Here is a 16,631-nt window from a genome sequence, read left to right on the forward strand (position 1 = left end):
GACTTTGAAATATTAATAATTTATTACTATCAATGCAGAAAATTCCAGAGGAAGATGTGTGCATCAAAGTTATGGAAGTGCATGATTGTGCCTATCATATTTAAAACATCAGACCTCATGGGTAGTATTTAGGTTTGATGGGCTAGAGTGAGAGAAAACTAAAACAACAGAGTAAATAAGATGCCAATATTTGCACATACAATAAGGTCTATCTATAACAAATCATTCAAGAAAATATCCAAGAGTTCAGTCAATGAGTTACACTGTTGCTTTATAACCAAGTAAACCACAATATCTTCACCTTCATACTTGATCATTTAATAGATTCACTGGATTAATGTCCGTTGTTAGCAATCTCTGGAAAATTGGCATATGACAATGGCAGTATTTTCGATAAGTGGAGTTCGAGATATTTGGGTTGCAGTCTAACCCCTTACTGTTGTTGAATAAACAGTCTGCAAATTCAACAAGTTTATGCCAATGTAGATACTGAATGATATCCAGTTTTTATTGCCAGATAGCGATGAATAGAAACTCAAGAAAATTATTAGATAATTACAGGCTTTATAATTGCAATCATACAACAACACTGAGTTAAACAGAATATAAAAATAAAACATTTTAGCTTAGAACTGATGGTTCTCGGGATTCATTTTAGCTAAGTTAATGGGCAAAGTCTCTTTCTGCTAAACTTTCTCAAAGAAAATCATAGTTCCAAAATATTCTGGAAGTAGGGAACACTGAATTAAAAGAAAGCAAACTAATTCTATCAAAGATCATAGGTTTATTTTTAGTAGCATGTATTATAAATAAAATGTATGTGTTACAGGACAACCGTGGGGATAATGGAGGACACACACACACACCCAGACAATTAAAAAATCTATTCCAAAATCCAGATGATGAGCATGCACATCATCCTCAGACATTTCCACATGCCCCTTGGTAATCATTTTTTGCCGTTCACCCTGCCCACTCTACAGCTTCCCCAAGCAAACTTGATCCTCCCTGAAATTTTACATGTTAATTTTCCAGTTCAAGAATTTTTATAAGTGGAATCAGAGAGAGTGTGCTCTTTCCTTGTTTTGTTTTTTGCACTTAGGATAAAAATTTTGAGATTCACTGTGTTATTTTCTGCACCACATCTCATTCTTTTACATGGCTGAACATTATTCCATTACATAAACCATCCTCCACCTCTCTGTCCAGTTAAGATTGTTGCATTGTCTAGTATACGATCTACCTTGATAGATTATTTGTATGCATTAAATATGAAAGAATATTCTTCTGCTTTGAAGTGAATTAACATATAATATCAATTAGTTCAAACTACTTGATTTTGCATTTTAACTCTCTTCTAAGGCATCATAAAAAATCACTATGCAAAAGGAAACTTCTGAAATAATGAAACTATCTTTTATTGACAATAAAATGTTCTTTAGTTTCCTGATGAGTACCATTTCCTTTCAATATGGTAACTAATTTCAAATTTGCATCTGAATGTTATCCAACCTGATTAGGCAACATTTGAAGCTACAGTGAATTGAAGTTTATCAGGGATTATTCATGTATTGAAGTCCAAGTACTGAGGATAGTAGATTTTCTTATAATTTGAGTGAACTAGAAATTGTCTACCTATTTAATAAACTTCCATTCCTTTCTCAAGCTTGGTTCATATCTCAAGGTGAGGTGCTCTGTTGTGAACAACTGACTTAAATGGGTTGACACTTGGCTCTGACATGGCTTTGAATGTGAAGATTTCCAGTAATGAGCAGATGCTTTTATTTACATAGACGCTCACTGCTTTGTATCTCATGGCGTGTATACTATTGAATCTGTATGTTACTATTCCCCAGATTTCTTAACATCTATTCTTCTATTAAGCCTTATCAACCTAAATTGCTTTACACTTCAAGATTGGCATTTAATGTTTCTATTTGAAAAAATGTAAAGTATAAAACAGAACATGTGCTGTTTTCTACTTTAAATAAAAGCAAAAAATATGTGCCTGCCTAGGTGAATGAAAAGTGATACTGAAGTCAGGCTAATTATTCAAAATGAGATTTTTAAAAGCATATATGTAAATTCAAAATTTCTAACTTCACAGTATTTGAATGTAATTCTTTTTGAATTAGGTGTTTATTATTCTCCTGAATGTACAGACTAGATTGGATGTGGTCACAATATTGAATCATTTTTTTTTTTACCTGTCTGTATATAACATGAGGATTCATAAAATGCAGCTATACTTCAAAACAGATGAGAGAAATTAGTAAATATTAAACTTAGAAATTATCAGAAATGCAAAAGTTTAGTCAGAATGTAATGTAAAATTATCAAAATGTAAGCTTTCTTGATGAATTTATTGTTTGTGTACAGAAGCAACAGATAAAGGAAAAAAAAACTGGTTTATATTTTTCCTGTTTGATTTCTACAGAAACTTGCCAACAATAAAAATTAAATAAACAATTAAAGCATTACTACAAAAGAAATTTTTTTTCAAAGTAAATGAATGCTAAATAATTTGGTAAGAATTGGAAGAAAATGAAAGTAGATCTACAAGACTTAAAAACACAAAAAACATTTTTTATGCATTTAATATTACGGCTACTCTTCATTTGTTCTAATACTATGCAAAGAAAGTCAAATTAGAAGGTTAAAATAACACTTAGAGAGGTGGAAAGAAATAATATTACTCCCAAATAAATATCTAACATTATTTATATTGTTAACTCACAACAAGGCGTGTGCACCCAAGGACCCCAAGCTATTAAGGGTTACACACTCTGAAACAGATTCAACCATCCCTGAGCACAAAGGCCAAAAAAGCTACTCTTGGTGTGGTAGATTTTTAACAAAATTAGTGTGCCTCTAGAGATCAAAGAGAAGAAGGGATATTCCTAATAAAACTCTGAAAATTACCCATCAACATTTGGGCAAATGCCCAAACAGACTTGGCCTGAAGGGGTGCCAATAAAACCTGAAAACTTGCCCCAAGTCTAAGATATCTTTTGTCAGGGCACTATAAGAAAGGGGTTAGGTGTTTCCAGAAAGCTAAGACAGAAGGAGAGATGCAAAAATCAAAATCAAAGTGGAAAACAAGATAACAGCTGCCATTCTGGCTTCCAAAGATAGCCTCCCCTGTGTCTGTCACCCACAGATATCTCCCAAGTATCTCTTTGTAGTGTCTTTACAAGTCTCTCTTCTACATGTCTCCTTCTAACAGTGCTAGGGTGCACGTAGGACTATGGAAGCCAGAGAGACAGAAGTGCCTGTCTTCCATGTTATATAAGTCCACCTGGCTGCTGAGCTCTGCTGATAGATCCCAGTAGCTCCCATCCTCAGGAATTCCTGTTCATGGCATACTGGGAATTGTACTCCAGGATGGCTGCTTGTGAGTTGGGGCAGGGAAAATGTTGTTACCCTTTCATGGCAGTATATATCCATAACAATACTTCTGTAGTTATCATGGTTATTATTTAGATAATTTAATAATATTATTGATAATATTGATGACATTTATGAAGGTAATTGCACGATAAGGCTGATATAAACTCATGAAATTATTTACCATTTTAGAATTTGTTTTCACCTTACAGATGAAAGTTCATACAGTTGATCAATGCTTATACCAATCACTAAATTGACAGGATAAAATTATACCTGAGGATTTAAAATCAAAGATTCCTTTGAAAATATCAGTTTACTCTCTCACATGGAGTATCATCTGTTGTGAACTATCAGAGTGACAGTGTTATAGCACCTTTTGAACTTAGATCTTGCTTGAATAGACTTTCTGTTATTGAGCCCCCAGGAGAATAGGAATTCGGTTAAACATCAGTAAGAAACAGACCTGAGCCTCCCTGGTGGGACAAGGGGTGAAAATGCAACCTATGAAGCTGTCCACAGTCACTGCAGCATGAGTTTTATCCCCGGCCAGGGAGCTACCCACATGGCACAGCAGACATCTCCCATCTCCCCGCTGTTCCCCTCAGCTGTGTGCTTCAATCAATCTACCTGTTCTGCTCTCCACTCTGTCTCTAGTGAATCCTCTCACCCCCACACCTCTGGCCTGTACCCCAGCTCTTGTATGCATAAATAAAAAATCTTTATTAAAAAAAAAAGAGAAAGAAAGAAACAGACCCTCCACCTTGCACGTGCTTCCTACTTTTGAGCAATGGCTCCAGAACCAACTGAAAGCTGATGGCCTCTCAGAATCATATGGAAGAAGACTGACAAAGTTGTTGCAGCAACAACAGTAGGTCCTGAGTGAACTCCAGCCTCTGATGTTTTAAGGATTCCACCCCCACATCCATGACAAAGAGACCTCAGGGCCAAGGACTACAACTCCCATCATGCTAGGGATCTGCCCTGACATTTGACTCCCTGAAGGGGGAGGTTTTTGGGGGCTAAGGGTGGAGTTAAGCAGCCATACTTGGTATAAAACCAAACACATGTGGGCTTGTGATCTCTTGGCTTTGCCTCATTTCATTGTGTACCAGGATTCCACCTTAGACAGCATTACAGGTAGGAGGTACTGACCAATTAATCTGTGCTTGTGTGTTCCCCCTCTTCTTATATCCCTTGTAAATAAACCTTTTATTAACTTTTTTCTGCATGCCTGATCTTAAGTCTTCTCCTGAGTCCTTACAGATGGTTGAGGATTCACATCCAGGTCACCCTGTTTTCCTTTGGGATGGCTCTGTAAAAGTGTGACCTAGAATTCATTAGTTTGCTAAAACATCCACCCCTGGGTGGAGACTTAAGATGCTAATGAGACATCCACTTGTGAAGAATCATGCCCTAGTGTAGCCCAGCTTAAAACATGCTATTTTGCAGCCAGCCCTTGGGCCTTGGTAACCAACCCCCCTTATAAAACCAGGACCACAGCCACTCTCAAGTTGAGAGCATGACTCAGGGTCCTGCCACCCTTCTATTGTAGCATCCACAATAAGCAGACCTTGATTGAAAACTATTTGTTATTTCAAAATTTATGGGGGATCAATTGGTCAAGCTAGACAAAGATCTTTCAGAATCCATGACCAGAGGAAGAATTTTGGCCCTCACCATTTTTTGATCATTTTCCAAAGAGAACTCGGATGAGTGTTTTCAAGGTTGATATTGATTACTAAAGCTCTAATATGTAGCTCTTTGGTCCAACCCTTGCATTTCGGATCAAGCTAGACTCCAGTCTTAAAAATACCTCTTATGTTTTAAGTATAGTGGCGGCGCCCTAATAATTGCATCACATCCAACTGAATAATAAAAGGGTCATTATTCTTATTGAATTAGGCACCTATTCTCTCAAAAGTCTAGACTGTACTGCTGTGCTTGCCTGGGAGAATAAACAAAAGGAAGTGTAAATCCTGTGTGGTTTGTTTCACTAACTCAGACCAAGTTTTTCCTGAATGGTCACCAACTTCAATAAGGAAACTTCCATTCCACTTATTTATTCCCTATACTCTCCTGGTTTCTCCTTAAGACTATAAACTTTAAATTTGCTTTGCCTCCATTATTTTCCTCCTAGCAGACTTTCTTCTTATTTGATCAGAATGTCAAGAAATGATAAATCTCAGCTCTCTATCAGTGTAATGCCAGCTTTCTGATACCTACAGTCTGAGTTAACAAAATATAAGGCTGCTGGATTTTATTCTGATTAATTTACTTTTTAAATCAAGTGTGGGGATAGAAAGTGGCATTCTCACTGATGAGCTACTTGTAGCTTAAAGGCTTGTGGATTTTCATGTCTGATGAGATTTGGAGTATACATTGAATTTCAATAACTGTCTCCTCAATTGTAAGGTTGCTCAGAAATGTGATATTCAAAGGAAGAATCCAGCTCAAAATTTACAGACTGTAAGGGAGCAAAAATCTGCCACCCCAAAATATGTCTTTTTGGCAAAAGTTTGAGGGAGGGGCTCTGAAGGATTTTGCTGTCCATATTTTTATGTAAATTTCTCTCTGTAAGGAAAGCTTCCTGGAAGACATAGTCTTATCTCTTTTTCTTGGTGAGCACAGAATTAAATCTGCAGGCTTTGGTTTGCTGTTCCTGCCCAGATAACTTCCCAACTCTTCCTCCTGCTCCCCCCAAAATCCTTCCTGTGTTAGTTGAGATGATTAAAATGTCATCTAAGGCCATGGCCAAGTTACTCAATCACATTAGATTTCTCCTGCATATACAGAAGGTAAACATGCTTTTATTAAACTTCTTTTTGGCTTTTCTTTTCCTTACAATTGGGCTTTTACCCAATCCATCAGATACTTATTTGATTTTTGCCATCATAGAATAACCCAGATTGGCATGTAATGATCTCCTCTGCACCCCAAAATGACCCAAAAAGTAATTTTCCTGAGATGTCTGTATCTCCAGATACAATAGAAATATAATTCACGTCACATACATAGTCTTGTATTCTGGAGGAATCACATCTTAAGTAAAACTAAAGAGGTTAAGTTTATTTTAAAAAATAAATTGTTTCTAACTCAACACACACACAAAATTTTGTCATATCATGGACCTATTTTTCAAAGACCATTGAGACATGTTTCCATCTCTTTTTCATTCTGTATATTCCAGTCTTTGAAATATGGCATATTTTTACATTGGTTTCGCATCTCTCAAAAAAATACATTTTTTTCAGTGATTTAAATGAAATATTATTGTACTAAAAGAATAAAGCTGCACTGAGGAGAACATTTTATACTTTGTTGCTTTTTAAATTTGAATTAAGTAATTTGCACTGGCCTCTGTTCAAGTAGTCAATGACTTGTTATACCTGTGGCCTATGGCTTAGGCATTATAGATGTTTCAGTTGCATTGCTGTTGTCAGGTGGAAGTCTCTGTCAAAGGAAGTAGCTGGGGTCTGGGCCAGCACACTGGGGTGGAGGAATTGGTCCCCCACCCCCTGACATCTTCCTGCACCTCCATCTCTGCATACCCAGCATCACAACTCACAGCCTGTCACGGACCCAACTTCCTGAATGGGAAACCATAGGGAATAAGGTCCAGCATTGAGCGGCCATGTAGGACTTAAGAGACTGAACACATATGTACTGGCTCCTTTTTTCTGGTCTGGATACTTTAGCAAGTGGATGGTCTGGCTTGCTCTGGAGACTATGGCAGTTGCTATCCTGATCCTCAGGTGGATTCAGCTTATGTGGCGCATTCTTGACTTTGGTTCTTTTCTCCCTTCCTAGTTCTCTGAGTCTTGCACAACCTCCTGCTTATGCACCTGCCAGGAGGTGCCTTAGATTTGGGTTTCTGGTGCCTTTGCTTTGGGCTTTAACCACCTCGCTCTGTGCCCTGCCTGTGTGGTTGTGTTCGCCCGTGAGGAGAGAGGTGATTTCAGAGCTTGATAGAGCTCATCTTTTGACATCTTTTTCTCCCATCTTTTCTGTTCCCACTCCCTCTGAATCTCTCACCAATTAAATATCTCTGAATACACTAAATTATGATTTTGCTTTGATATAGACACATGACATGAACTCGTAGAAAAGGTAACATGTTTTTTTTTGTCTCTGAACAGTTTGGGGTTCCTGGGTATACCTCAGTTTTGCTCAATACCATCTTCTGTCAGGAATCTAGTTCACAAATGTGCTTCATCAATGTACTTCCAAAGGCAGAACCCACTTTGGGTGTAAGGGCCAGCTGTTCCTGTCAAGAAATTCACAATCTGATTCAGGTGGCCTAAATTTTCATTTTGCAATAGCGCTATAAATTATTTACCTAGTTTTATCCCCAAGATGTGTTTGATGACCTTGCATTTCAATCAGCAATTAATCCTAGCAATCTACTATTGATATATAAAGATGAAATGAAATTTTTATGGGAAACACAGACTCAGTTCAGGCTTCTGGCTTAATGGAAATGAGAAGTCTAAATTCTAGAGAGGTTGAGCTACAAAGGTGGTGGATTTTGGAATAATTTAAAATACAAAGGAAGAATGATTCTTTGAGAAGGAATTCTATGTTTAGAAAAATAAAAATTCAAAAGACATTCCAATAAGAGTCTAGTACCTTTCTCTGCCATACTCTTTTCAATTAGTAATGACTGGGTAGAAATGATTTATAGTTACTATAATTTTTTGTCTTCTTGAATTGCTTTTCTCTTTTCTGTGACTACTTGAACAGTCATCTGGCTCTTTATCTGAAATAGCTTCTGATAAATTTGTCTTGCTAACTGAACTTTGGGATTATTACCAATTTTTACCAAACATTATTACCAAATTTTTCTGGTTCTTTATTATGTCACTCTTGGAAAATCCTATCAGTGGAGGTTAATCATTCCCAGGGGCAGTTGGTTGGAAAAGACTTTGACTTCAGCCTTTTGACACCTCTATCAAGGTTATTGATTCATATGTTAATATAAGAATTTTCCTCTTACTGGCTTTTATCTTATGGCATCTCCTAATCATTGAAATTTCTCAATGTGCTCAGCTGCCACAGGAAGTTTATTACAAAACCAAGTCATACATTGATATAATAAAGTTTAAGAAGAGTATATATATTTATTCATACATATCCTTTAAACAATATATATTCTTTTAAAACTTTATTAGATGTGATACAAAACTAGTGGATTATTTTTAATTACCTTCTAACAATATCATTCATCTGTTTATATATAACTAATTAAGTGAAACAAATATAACACAGTTAAATGTGCCCTAAAAATTGAAAATGTCAAGAAATCTATTAAATTTTACAGTAGGAAATAAATTAATTAAATGACATAACAATTACATAATCCTTTCATTTCTACCACGTCTTTATTACATGACCAATTACGAACTGATTATTTTGAAATTGTGAAGCCTCATTTTGGGAAGAAACTATGATATAGGCTGACAGTGTGTAAGCATACCCATATATATTTGGACATATTTAGTCAAAATAGAGTTAAGAGAGGGGGCGGAGCAACATGGCGGCGAGGAGACGCTGCGAGTAAGATCTCCCATTAAAAAAAGTTAATAGGGAGGAAAAGCGGCAGGTCCCAGTGAGAACTGGGACACGGAAGATAAACGGACGACTCCAGCAAACTGCCCGAAGAAGAAAGTTGCCATAAAAGAGGACGAGAAGGGAGGGAAGCGCAGAACCCTGCTCCCCTCCCCCGCCCACAGAGGCGGCACTCTCCGACCGGCAGAGACCAGGGAAACAACAAACCAAAACGCCCAACAAGAAAAACGGATGCAGCAAGTGGGACTGTGAGTGGAAAGGAACTATTTCAGCCACCACACCCCGTGAACGGGAGCTGAGGCGAACCCTGCAGGATCCGCCGCGGAGGTGAGCTCCAGGCGCCATTAAAGAGAGCCCCGCCCCCCAGGAGGAGACCAGCACCAGCACACAGCCCCGGCAGCCCGGTAAGCTTGCGCGAAAGCGGTGCTCGGATTGCAGCTGCCCAGGTCCCCGCGCCTGCGACCTAGGCTTGTGGGGAGACGGCGGAGGCCCTCCCTGAGTGAGCAGGAACAAGGCGCCCAGGCAGGGGAGCGGGATTCAAAAGGCGCCATTCCCGCGCCACTGATCTGGGCTACAGCCCGCTTCCTGGAACTGAGGGCTTTGGAACTGAGACCCGGGCGGAGGCCCTCCCTGAGTGAGCAGGAACAAGGCGCCCAGGCAGGGGAGCGGGATTCAAAAGGCGCCATTCCCGCGCCACTGATCTGGGCTACAGCCCGCGTCCTGGAACTGAGGGCTTTGGAACTGAGACCCGGGGCACGAAATTAGGGGCGTGGGTTCCCCACGACGGTGGGGCACAAGGCAGACACAGCACCCCAAAGCCGTTGAGGTGTACCCTACCATCCCCGCTCTGCTCCCTGTCCCACGGGGTGGAAAATCAGCTCCCCAAGGGCTCTAGGAGAGATCTCTGGTGCCACCTAGCGACTTGACCCAGCACAGGCTACTGAAGGAGCTAGTGGCCAGCTGGGGAGTTAGCCCACACCGGGCCCCTTCTGAACAAGTAGTCTGAGCCCACAGGGAGAGCGAGCACCCACAGCCGGGGCAGACCAGGCGCGCAGAAGAGTGTGCCTGAGACCAGAAGCGCAGGGAGTGTGTCCCACATCACCATTTTAGAACAGGGACATTTCTTCAGTAAAGACTACCTGCAGAAGGCTTCCTCAGGAGCCAGAGGTGAGCGGGGGAAGTTCGCCCACGCCAGACCCCCTCTGGCCTGCAGTCCAAGCCCAGAGGGGAGCAGGAACCCACCGCCGGGGCAGACCAGGCGCACAGGGGAGTGTGTCCCCACATCGGCATTTTAGAACAGGGACCTTTCTCCAGTAAAGGCTGCTTGAAACTGACAGATGACTCCTGGAAGAACCAGAGGGGAACAGAGAAGCCCACCCAAGATGCCGGCAAGCCCCAACAACACAGTGTCCCAACGCATACGGCAAATTAGAAAACAGACAGTAGGGAGGAGAAGAACCACACGCAACCTAGCAACTCTCCAGAGAAAAAGCACACCACAAAAAGAAATCCAGCCCCCAGATTGCAACGACAATAACTTGGAAGAATTTCTGAGCCTTCCAGAAAGAGAATTTAAAATTGCCGTGATTAAAAAACTGACAGAAGTCATAAAGGAAAACAATGATAAGGGAAAAATAATCAACGATCAGAAGAATGCAATTGAGTCCCTAGAGAGGGAAAACAATGGTCAGAAGAAAGAAATTGAGTCCCTAAAGAGGGAAGTAAAAGAAATGCAGGAGATCAAAGAATTAATGGAAGAACTAAAGAATTCTGGGAAAAGCAATGAAAGCAGAATAGATGAAATGGAAGAACGAATAAGTAATCTTGAAGACACAGAAATAAAAAGAACCAAAACAGAGAAGGAAAGAGAAGTACGAAGGAAAAAGAACGAAGAAAGACTTCGGGAACTATCTGACTCCATGAGGAAAGGAAATATAAGAGTTATAGGAATACCAGAAGGAGAGGAGAGAGATGTAGGAACAGAGAAAATATTCAAAGAGATAATTGAAGAGAACTTCCCAAATGTGAAGAAGGAGCTGAAAATTGATATACAAGAAGCAAGAAGAACACCAAACTTCCACGACGAAAGGAAAAATACAGCAAGACACATAATAGTAAAGCTCCCAAGAATCCAGGACAAGGAAAAAATAATGAAGCTGGCAAGAGGGAAGAAACAGATAACATTCAAAGGAAAACCAATCAGGCTGACATCAGACTTCTCCGAAGAAACACTACGGGCAAGGAGAGAGTGGAGGGACATAGTCAACAGACTCCAAGAAAACAGATGCCAACCAAGAATACTCTATCCCGCAAAGCTCTCCTTCCTCTTTGAAGAAAGAATATGGACCTTCCCAGACAAACAGAAACTCCGGAATTTCATTGCAACTAAACCCCCACTCCAAAAAATACTACAAGGAGTCCTAAAGCCAGAACCTCAGAGCGATGAATAACAATGAAAGAAGGCCAAAAAAAAAAAAAGTTATTAAAAGAATAAATAAATAAAATCAAAGGAAAGACAAACACAATGGCAAATACAGATGTTAACATATCAATATTAACTCTAAATGTAAATGGACTAAACTCTTCAATAAAAAGACACAGAGTTGCAGCCTGGATTAAGAAACAAAACCCAACCTTTTGCTGTCTCCAGGAAACACATTTAGCTACAAAAGATAAAAATAGGCTCAAAGTTAAAGGATGGAAAACAATCCTACAAGCAAATGGACCAAAAAAGAAAGCAGGAACAGCTATACTTATATCAGATAAAACAGATTTCAAACTCAAAAAGATAAAAAGAGACCCCAATGGTCACTACATTATGATCAAGGGGACAATACTTCAAGAAGAAATAACACTCATTAACATATACTCACCAAACGAAGGAGCACCAAAATATATCAGACAACTGTTGTCCTCTCTGAAAACAGACATCAGAGAAAACACATACGTAGTGGGAGACTTCAACACACCACTATCAACAATGGATAGATCAACAAGACAAAAAATAAGTAAAGAAACCAAAGCTCTAAATAAAGACCTAGAGCAATTGGGCTTAACAGACATCTATAGAACACTAAACCCCAAAAAAACGGAGTACACATTTTTCTCAAGCGCACACGGATCATTCTCCAGGATCGATCACATACTGGGGCACAAGACAAACATCAACAGATACACCAAGATTGAAATCATATCAACCATCTTTTCTGACCATGAAGGCATCAAACTAGAAATAAACCATAAAAAGAAGGCAAGGAACATTCCTACCTCATGGAGATTAAAAACCACACTACTGGAAGACCATTGGACTAATGAGGAGATCAAAGAAGAAATTAAAAAATTTTTTGAATTGAACGACAAGGAGGACACCAATATCCTAAATGTATGGGATGCAGCAAAAGCAGTAATAAGAGGAAAATATATAGCAATAGAAGCTCACATCAAGAAACAAGAAAGAACGCAAAGAAACAACCTAATCTCGAAGCTCAAAGATCTAGAAAAAGAACAACAAGAAAACCCCAAAACCAGTAGAAGAAAAGAAATAATAAAAACCAAAGCAGAAATAAATGAAATTGAAACTAAAAAAACAATCCAAAAGATCAATGAAACCAAGAGCTGGTTCTTTGAAAAAATCAATAAAATAGACAAACCCCTAGCCAGGCTCACAAAGGAAAAAAGGGAGAAAGCACAAATAAACAGGATCATCAATGAAAGAGGAGAAATCACAACGGACACAGCAGAAATCAAAAGAATAATCAGTAACTACTATGAACAGTTATATGGAAACAAGTTTAACAATCTAGAGGAGATGGACAAATTCCTACAACTCTACAATCACCCAAAGCTAGATAAAGAAGAAATAGAACACCTAAACAGACCAATTACAATTAGCGAAATTGAAATGGTAATCAAAAACCTCCCCAAAAACAAAAGCCCAGGACCTGATGGATTTACAAATGAATTCTACCAAACATTCAGAGACGAATTAGTGCCTATCCTTCACAAACTCTTCCAAAAAATTGAGAAGGAAGGGACAATACCAAACACGTTCTATGAAGCCAACATTACACTAATACCAAAACCGAACAAGGACAACACAAAAAAGGAAAACTACAGGCCAATCTCCCTAATGAACACTGATGCAAAAATCCTCAATAAAATTTTAGCTATCAGAATCCAACAATGTATCCATAAGATAATTCACCACGACCAAGTTGGATTCATTCCAGGGGCACAAGGATGGTTTAACATCCGAAAATCAATCAACGTTATCCAACACATCAACAAAAAGAAATATAAAAACCATATGATAATATCAATAGATGCTGAGAAAGCTTTCGACAAAGTGCAACACCCATTCATGATAAAAGCCCTTGAAGTTCTTGGGATACAAGGACCATACCTCAACATCATAAAGGCCATCTATGACAAGCCAACAGCCAGTATCATTCTCAATGGTGAAAAGCTGAAAGCAATTCCATTAAGATCTGGAACAAGACAAGGATGTCCACTCTCACCATTGCTTTTCAATATAATACTGGAAGTCCTAGCCAGGGCAATAAGACAAGAGAAAGACATCCAAGGAATCCAAATAGGAAAAGAAGAAGTCAAACTATCACTATTTGCAGACGATATGATATTATACATAGAGAACCCCAAAAACTCCACAGAAAAGCTAATTCAACTCATCAATCAGTTCAGTAAAGTGGCAGGATACAAAATCAACACGCAAAAGTCAGTAGCCTTCCTATACACAAACAATAAATCTGAAGAAGAAGAAATCAAAAAGGCCATCCCTTTTGTTATTGAAACAAAAAAAATCAAATATTTGGGAATAAATCTAACAAAAGAGGTAAAGGACCTATACAAAGAAAACTATAAAACACTGTTAAAAGAAATAGAAGAAGACACAAAGAAATGGAGAGACATCCCCTGCTCATGGATTGGAAGAATAAACATTATTAAAATGGCCATCCTTCCAAAAGCAATATACAGATTCAATGCTATTCCAATCAAAATTTCAATGTCATTCTTCAAAGAAATAGAACAATTATTGATGAAATTCATATGGAATCACAAAAAACCCCGAATAGCCAAAGCTCTCCTGAAAAAAAAAGAAGGGAATGGAGGCATCAGACTCCCAGACTTCAAACTATACTACAAAGCCATAATCATCAAAACTGCATGGTATTGGAACAAGAACAGACATACAGACCAATGGAATCGAATAGAAAATCCAGAAATAAACCCACAGATTTATGGTCAACTAATCTTTGACAAAGGAGCAAAGACTATGCATTGGAGCAAAGAAAGTTTGATCAATAAATGGTGCTGGGAAAACTGGGTCGCTACATGCAAAAGAATGAAGCTTGACCACCACCTCACACCATACACAAAAATCAACTCAAAATGGATTAAAGAACTAGACATAAGACCTGAAACCATAAAATATATAGAAGGAAATATAGGCGAAACACTACGTGATTTGCATATCAAAGACATCTTTACAGACACATCACCCAAAGCAGTGATAGTGAAGGCAAAGATAAACAGCTGGGACTATATCAAATTAAAGAGCTTTTGCACAGCAAAAGAGACAATAACAAAAACAAAGAGAAACCCCACCAACTGGGAGAACATTTTTGCACCCAACACTAATGATAAAGGACTGATCACAAAAATCTGCAAAGAGCTGATGAGACTCAACAACAACAAAGAAAATAATCCAGTCAAAAAATGGGCAGAAGAGCTTAAAAGAAACTTCTCTGAAGAGGAAATGCAAATGGCCAACAGGCATATGAAAAAATGTTCAACATCACTTGTCATCAGGGAAATGCAAATCAAAACTACCATGAGATACCATCTTACACCAGTGAGAATGGCACATATTAAAAAAACTAGCAACAACAAATGTTGGCGAGGGTGTGGAGAAAAAGGAACTCTTCTGCACTGTTGGTGGGAGTGCAAACTGGTCCAACCACTGTGGAAAGCTGTGTGGAGATTTCTGGACCTACTAAACATAGAGCTTCCATATGACCCAGCAATTCCACTCCTAGGTATTTACCCAAAGGACACAGAAACATCAATTCCAAAGAACACCTGCACCCCTATGTTTATAGCAGCACTGTTTACAATAGCTAAGCTTTGGAAACAACCCAAATGCCCAAAAATAGATGACTGGATCAAGAAGATGTGGTACATATATACCATGGAATATTACTCAGCATTCAAAAAAGATAAACACATGCAATTTGCTGCAACATGGATGGCGCTGGAAGGGATCATGCTCAGCGAAATAAGCCAAAAAGAAAAAGAAAAATACCGGATGGTCTCACTCATAGCAGGAATCTAGAAAACTTAAATAATGGACCAGGAAAATGAATAACTATAAGAAAGTGAAAATCAAAATCAACAAAAAACTATGAACCAGAGACACTTTTAGGGGGGGGGCGGGAGGGGAGGGATTGGGGTCAGAATGGGGGGCTGCAATTGTATGGGGAATATAACAATAAAATTTATAAAAAAAAAAAATAGAGTTAAGATATCATGAATAGAGAAAAAAAATAAATCCTTGATTGAAGTGTTTTTACTTATAAAATGTGGCATGGACTCTTAAATAATCTTTATGCACTATAAATTAAAGTTTATGTACATTATTTCTTTTTCCTCCCAACAATCTTCTAGGGTAAGAATCAATGGTATTCTAATTTTATAGATGATTAGCTTTATAATGTCAAAATTTAGTGACTTACTTAAATTTGCACTGTCAGAAAAAGGTAGAACTGGCTCTTTGAAAGAAGAAAAGTTAATGTGGGTCATTTCTATGTTATAGACTGTTGGGGCCAAATGTTTCAGAATTCTCAATTTTGTTTTTTTTAAAGAAATACTGTGCATATGCCATATGTTGTTAACATGAGTGGAATATGAAAAAAATATATTGTAACCAAACACATTTTGGTTGTATAGCAAAATGTGGATAACACTACTCTGTTAAAAATACAGAATACAAATGATATATTTTCATTATTAACTTTTATCATTAAATGAGCATGGAAACAAAATAAATTGAATTTCTGTTTTATCCAGATATTGTTTTGCATTAAAAATGCAAATAGGTGAATGTGACCTCTGCCAGCTGTATTATAACAAGATATAAATTTTAGTGACATAGCCAGTTAAATTACGAAAGTGCGTTGGGGCAGATGCCACATACTGGATGCCAAAAATAAAGCTTCTTTACTCATAACATAGTTTATAATTATAAAATAAATCATCAACACTTCTATCTAATCAGTAGACATAGAATGATGTGGAATAATAATGTTGAATTTGGAAATTTGGGGCATAAAGGAAGATTGAGCAAACTGATTAAGATTTCTTGCATGAAACACTAACAGCAGGAGCTAATGAGAAAATCCTTTGAGTCGGAGTGTTTCCGCAGGCTTGACAGCCTGAATCCAAGGGTGACAGCACTCAAGCAATGGAAATTGGCAGTAGAAACAGCTGAGAGTAAGAATGTCCGATATACTGTGTAGACTTAGCACAGAACTAAAATCTTTTGAATATGCGTCTGTAATAGAGAAGGTCAAGTATATGTTTAGTGATGGTGCATTATGCGTATTTGTTTCTCCTTTATTTGGTAATAATTTTCTATCATGTCATAAATTATATACTTG

Source organism: Talpa europaea (genome assembly GCF_964194135.1).
Source record: "Talpa europaea genome assembly, chromosome: 12".
NCBI classification, from domain to species: Eukaryota; Metazoa; Chordata; class Mammalia; order Eulipotyphla; family Talpidae; genus Talpa; species Talpa europaea.